Source organism: Bufo gargarizans, chromosome 6 (assembly GCF_014858855.1).
Source record: "Bufo gargarizans isolate SCDJY-AF-19 chromosome 6, ASM1485885v1, whole genome shotgun sequence".
NCBI classification, from domain to species: Eukaryota; Metazoa; Chordata; class Amphibia; order Anura; family Bufonidae; genus Bufo; species Bufo gargarizans.
Genome location: NC_058085.1, coordinates 135,395,900 through 135,402,809, shown reverse-complemented (window position 1 = coordinate 135,402,809; position 6,910 = coordinate 135,395,900).

The following is a 6,910-nucleotide window of genomic DNA, read 5'->3' as shown; positions in this document are numbered from 1 at the left end:
TCTATGTTTCCAGCGGTACACCCTATTCATCTCTACATCTAGATGGTCCCTCTGTAATTTCTTCACTTTAGTGGTTTTGATCTGCTCCTCCCATTTAATAAAGAGGGCGTCCACCTCCCGTTTGAAAGTTTCCAGTTCGCTAGTAGGCAATTTTTGAGCTAGTGTTGTTTCCACTTCACCAATTTCCCCTTCAAGTTGGGACAAGGTTTTAGTATTCAGATCTATAATAAGCTGCATCTGATTGCGTGAGCAACCATTGCAGGTGGCCTCCCATTTGGTACAAAAATCACTATCATCCCAGCCATAGGAGGGAAAGGTCTGCACCCTCAAACCCCTTGGAATTAAAGATTTAAAGGGAGTCTTTCACCTAAAATGACCATTATACACCACAAACATGATGATATCCATTACATTCCCCATATTATAATCTTACCTTTCATATTGCTGTCCGTCGCCTATTCTCTCTTAAAAACACTTTTATTCCATATGCTAATCAGGTTCTGAAGGTGCCCAGGGGCGGCGTTTATGCGGCCGGTGCCCAGGCTCCACGGCGCTGTTCAAATCAAACCCCTCCCCTTTCACCCCTCTGGCCCGCCCTCGGTTCTTCAGATACCATCCTCCAGTCAATGACAAATCCGGCGCCTGCGCACTCCATTACTCACTAGGGCAGAGGCAGCAGAGCGTTTAATGCGCATGCGCCGGCCCGTACATCCCGATATTTTGGCAGTTTACTTCCGCCGGCAAGATCGGGATGTACGGGCCGGCGCATGCGCATTAAACGCTCTGCTGCCTCTGCCCTAGTGAGTAATGGAGTGCGCAGGCGCCGGATTTGTCATTGACTGGAGGATGGTATCTGAAGAACCGAGGGCGGGCCAGAGGGGTGAAAGGGGAGGGGTTTGATTTGAACAGCGCCGTGGAGCCTGGGCACCGGCCGCATAAACGCCGCCCCTGGGCACCTTCAGAACCTGATTAGCATATGGAATAAAAGTGTTTTTAAGAGAGAATAGGCGACGGACAGCAATATGAAAGGTAAGATTATAATATGGGGAATGTAATGGATATCATCATGTTTGTGGTGTATAATGGTCATTTTAGGTGAAAGACTCCCTTTAAGGATATATTGTTCTAGTGTGGCCCTATTCCACCACGTCTTGATACGCTGGTGTAAAAGATTCTTCAGCCTTATCTTGAGCTCCCTCGTGTTGCGCTGACCAGGATCCTCCACACCACCTGCCCTTCCTGAGAAAACTGCTTCCACCTGGGCGATCCAGGTTTGATCACGTGATCGGTAATCCATATCAGATTCTTCTCTAATGCAACAGGAAAGATTAGTAACTCCAAACAAAACGGCTGTCGCCAGCCAAGGTGTGCACCGAACGGCCTCAAATTTACAAACTCCTATAAATGCACAACACGCCAGCGGTGATGTTTATACAAAATATTTTATTAAACATATATGCAAAAAGTACAATACATAATAAAACCCAGAAGGGAAATGCAGACAAATGTGGATGAACAGTACCCCCTATGGCCAGTATATATATCAATGCATGCTTGTAACAAATTGCCACTGTCCACGTGGTGCATCGTAAACCCCCGCAAATATGCTGCAGATAATGATGAATCAAATCAGAGAATAATAATAGATGTATCAAAAATTATGTCAGTCAACATAAAAAGATATATCAACAAACTCCAAGAGGGAGTCACCACAGTGACAAAATAGTCATATCCCAGATGGAATACCACACTGGGAGGCTGAGGAGACACTGGAGCATAGAAGATATGCAGCACAGCAGGGGCACCGGTGATCACCTAAACAGCTTCAAAGGCATAAAAGGTACATAGCAATGAAATAACCAACCTGGATAGGGGGAAAAACCGATCCATAACTAAACTGCTGCACCTGTGAGATGTGATCACACCGCCGGCCCCCAGCAAGCGTGACGCGGGCCAGGGGGAGGGGCCGCTCTGCTCACATGACCTGTGATCCAACTTAGGGGCGCGCGATGCGATGACGGCACGCTTGCTGGGGGCCGGCGGTGTGATCACATCTCACAGGTGCAGCAGTTTAGTTATGGATCGTCCACATCTGATTGGGCTAGTGAGAAGGGACTGGGTTATAAGGATTGAGATCTCCGGCAGGTTCATTGTGCCCTGTGAAAAAGCCAGAGAGCGAAACGGTCGTCGGGTTTTTCCCCCTATCCAGGTTGGTTATTTCATTGCTATGTACCTTTTATGCCTTTGAAGCTGTTTAGGTGATCACCGGTGCCCCTGCTGTGCTGCATATCTTCTATGCTCCAGTGTCTCCTCAGCCTCCCAGTGTGGTATTCCATCTGGGATATGACTATTTTGTCACTGTGGTGACTCCCTCTTGGAGTTTGTTGATATATCTTTTTATGTTGACTGACATAATTTTTGATACATCTATTATTATTCTCTGATTTGATTCATCATTATCTGCAGCATATTTGCGGGGGTTTACGATGCACCACGTGGACAGTGGCAATTTGTTACAAGCATGCATTGATATATATACTGGCCATAGGGGGTACTGTTCATCCACATTTGTCTGCATTTCCCTTCTGGGTTTTATTATGTATTGTACTTTTTGCATATATGTTTAATAAAATATTTTGTATAAACATCACCGCTGGCGTGTTGTGCATTTATAGGAGTTTGTAAATTTGAGGCCGTGCGGTGCACACCTTGGCTGGCGACAGCCGTTTTGTTTGGAGTTACTATCTTCTGGAACAATGCCTTTGGAATGCATATATCCTATACAGAGCAAAGAGTGACAAGCCTCTTGTTCATTCTGACTTTATATGGAAGGTGGTTGAGCGGATTTTTGTCAACCACCAGACGCCATCAGTAGCTGTGAACAGACCTGGACGTCGTGCTGTTGACGTTGTCAACCCAGAACGCCTGACTGGTCGTCACTCTATCGACTTCATCCCGCCAACCGCAAAAAAGGCAGCACCTACCAGGATGTGCGTGGTTTGCTGCTCAAAGAGAGATAGCAATAGAAAGAAAGTCCGAAAATAAACCAGGTTCCATTGCCCTGATTGTGACGTCGGACTTTGTGCAGTCCCATGTTTCAAAATTTATCACACTCAGGATGTTTATTGAATTTTCTGTGTTTGACAAATTTCATTATTTTTATTACATTATTAAATAAAATTATATTATTTATTAGATTATAATTCATGATTTTGTGTTTGAAACTTTATCACATCTGGGATCTCTACTAAAGTCGTTTGGTCAGGTTTAATTTAAGTAAGTAATTAGTAAGAATTGCAAGCCTACAATACATAACACCAAATTTCATGCAAAAAATTGTACCACTTTTGGTACAAAATTCCTGACATAATCATACCGCCAGGGAGGTTAAAGGGGTTGTAAAGGAATAGGAAAACATGTCTGCCTTCCTCCAAATGCTGTGCCACGCCTATCCAAAGGTTTTGTTAGGTATTTTAGCTCAAGCTCCCTCACTTCAAGGTAGCTCATCTGCAATATCAGTAGCACCTGCAGAAGTTTTGCTACTTTTTAACAACCCCTTTAACTAAACATTTTTGCAGATCTGAAACACACAAGATCTCTTGCTAGTTACATATGCAGAAGCATTCACCACGTACCTCGTGCTAATCTGCACTAGACTAGTAAATTTAGGGGGAATAGAAACTAAAAATCAGTCTCCAGTGGTTCTGCAAGAAAGTCTTCCAGATTAAGTCATCTACACCTCAGCTTTAACACTGAAACCAACTACCTGTAACACAAGACCCATGAAGTTGTCCTGTGGTATCTTGCACACAAATGTATTTTTTGTGGCCCGTATGCGGAACCATTCAATGCAATGGGGCAGCAAAAAAAACATAAATGACTCCGTATGACTGCATGGCCGTTCCACAAAAAAATAAGAACATGTCTTATTATTGTCCACATTATAAGACTGTTCTATTAGGTTCCGTTCCGCAAAAGCAGAATGAACATGGGCGGCAAAACACCAATAGTCGTGTGCATGAGCCCGAAGATTGTCCACCCCATTCCACAGATTATGGACTGGAATGGAGAATTTAGACACCTTTGTCAATACCTTTGTCATATTTCTCAAATCATTTTAGTAGTGTGGCAGGAGGCATTATCCTGCCATTTGATGGCAACAGTGTTCTCTAGGGTGTGCTTTTTCTGGACAAGGCCTAGGTGGATTGTATGTGTCAAAGTAACATCCCCAAAAATGCTAGGATCCAAGTTTCCCAGCAGAACATTGCTCAGCCCATCACTACCTCTGTACCTTACTTTCTTTCCATAGTTAATCCTGTTGTCATGTCTTCTCCAGCACTCATCTCCAGAACGGGTCCTCAAAAGTGAAGGAGAATGCACCGTGTGCGAGGCGTGCTCTCTATTCATTTCTATGGGAATTCCCGAGATAGCTATAGCTGCCGGTTGGGCATATGCGGCACCGCTCCAATCAGGGAGGCTGCAGGGGGTATGGGGACCCTGTTCTCGTTGGAACCCCCACTGGTGGAGGGTTATCTCCTGAGGATAGGGGATAAATTAATCTAACCAGAAGAGGTCATTATCTTGTTGCATCACCCATTGTCTCTTCAGGCTTGAGGTCATGGACTGTTACTCTTTCAGTCTCCTGTTAAATATTTTAATACACTTTAATTCACTTTCCTCAATGATCACATGGGCTCTAGGTCCCGAGGCAGGAAAGTAGCCCCAAACCCTGACGCTCCCTCCAGCATGCTTGACAGTTGGAAAGCGGTCTTGGTGTAGGCGTCTGCGGTGTTGTGGAATTTGAACTGCATGAACTTACCCTAAGGCCATTTTCACACCGTCAGTATTTGCAAGCCAAAAAAAGTAATGATTCCAGAAGATGGAAGCAGCACCGTTCCTTTGCATTTTTTCTTTGTAGGTACCAGTCCTGGTTTGGTTTACAAACACCGATACAAAATACTGATCAAATACAGACTGTGTGTGGCCTAAGGGTCCATTCACACGTCCGTATGTGTTTTGCAGATGCGCAAAACACGGACACCTGCAATGTGCGATCTGCAATTTGTGGACCGCACATCAGACACTATAATAGAAAATGCCTTTTCTGGTCCGCAATTGCGGACAATAGGACATGTTCTATTTTTTCAGGAACTAAATTGCGGATCCCGAAAAAACAGATGTGGATCCCGAAAATGCGGATTCGCATCCATTCCAGCCCCCTTGAAAGTGAATGTGTCCGCAAATTGCGGAACGAATGCAAACCAAAATTACGGACGTGTGAATGGACCCCAAGGGTGATTTTCTTTTTTAAAAATGCTTTTAGGGCATATTTTGCAGCCGGATGTTACTTTAACTTCTTCCTGATACAGTGATGTTCTGTTTTTTTTACTCCCTGACTTTCAGGAGCCATAACTTTTCTTTTTCCGTTCACATAGCCATATTAGGGCTTGTTTTTTGCAGAACAAGTTGTACTTTCTAATGGCACCATTTAATATTTTATACAATGTTGGTGGGAAGCTGGAAGAAAATTATAAATAGGAAAAAAATAACCTGCAATTCCTCCATAGTTTTATAGGTTTCATTTTAACAATGTTCCCTAGGTAGTTAAACTGACCCGTTAACTTCATTCTGCAGGTCAGTATGATTAAAGAGATCACATTTTATAGTTTTTTTTCCTTGCATCTCCATATTCTTCTTCCCGTAACCTTTTTTCCCCCAAATACATCTATGGAGCTGTGTAAGGGCCATCTGTATTTTTCACTGACACCATTTTCCCATTGCACTATTCGCTGTATGGGATAAACACAGCAATACCAATGAGCTTTGTTTTTTGTTTATTTGTAAAAACTTTTTTTCACATTTATTTTTAGTCCCCTTACCCTGGGTTCAGACCTGAGCGTTTTACAGCGCGTTCCTACGCGCTGTAAAACGAACAACAGGCAAGAACCAATGATTCCCTATGAGAATGGTTCTCACCTGGGCGTTTTACAGCGCGTACGATCACGCTGTAAAACGCCCGACGCTCAAACAAGTGCTTGAGCTTTTTTTTGGGTGTTTGTCGCGCGTTCCCGCACATAGATATTCGGGAACGCGCGACAATGTGTGCACGCCTGTCTCTGTATGCGCGATTGTAAACGCCCGTACAATCGCGCATACAGAGCGCTCGTTTCAGAACGCTCAGGTCTGAACCCAGGGTTAGGGAAATTTGACATTGTCTAAATCGCTTCTACTGCAGTCCATGGGAGAATCCGTGCGTTCCTCTCAAGCCCTCCCACAAAGCTTTGCTATGGATGGCCTTGGAACCTTCAGAAAGTCTAAGACTGCCATAGCAACCGAACAGCTCCCGCACGCAGCATTTCCAGTAAATGACCACAGCAACTGTGGGGTTAAAAGTCCTTAGCGTTGTCGAACGGCAGCAGCTATGGCACCTGCTCGCCTCCTGAGCAGGCGACATATATAAAGACCCAACATCCGCCATACTTGTACAGCGGATGTTGGGAAGGGGTTAAAGTCTATACTGAATTATGAATACACTACAGACCATGCACTTTACTTTTTTCCTTAAAGGGGTTATCCGGGAAATAATATTATTGACCTATCCACAGGATAGGTCATCAATACCACATAGGCAGGGATCAGAGTCCTGGTACCTCTGCCAATCAGCTGGTTCAGGAAGCTGTGGCACTCGCCGGAGCTCTGGTCAATGTGGCGGCCTCCTGGTCGCTCATCAAGCGCAGTGCTGTACATCAAATAGCAGCTATGTTTGGCACTGCAGCTAAGCCCCATTGAGTTGAATTGGGATAAGCTGCAACTAGGCCATGTGACGTCAGTCACATGGCCTAAGTGCACCTCATGGAGCGCCTGGCCTTTTAACAGGCGATTGGCAGGGGTCCCAGGTGTCCTGAGGGTA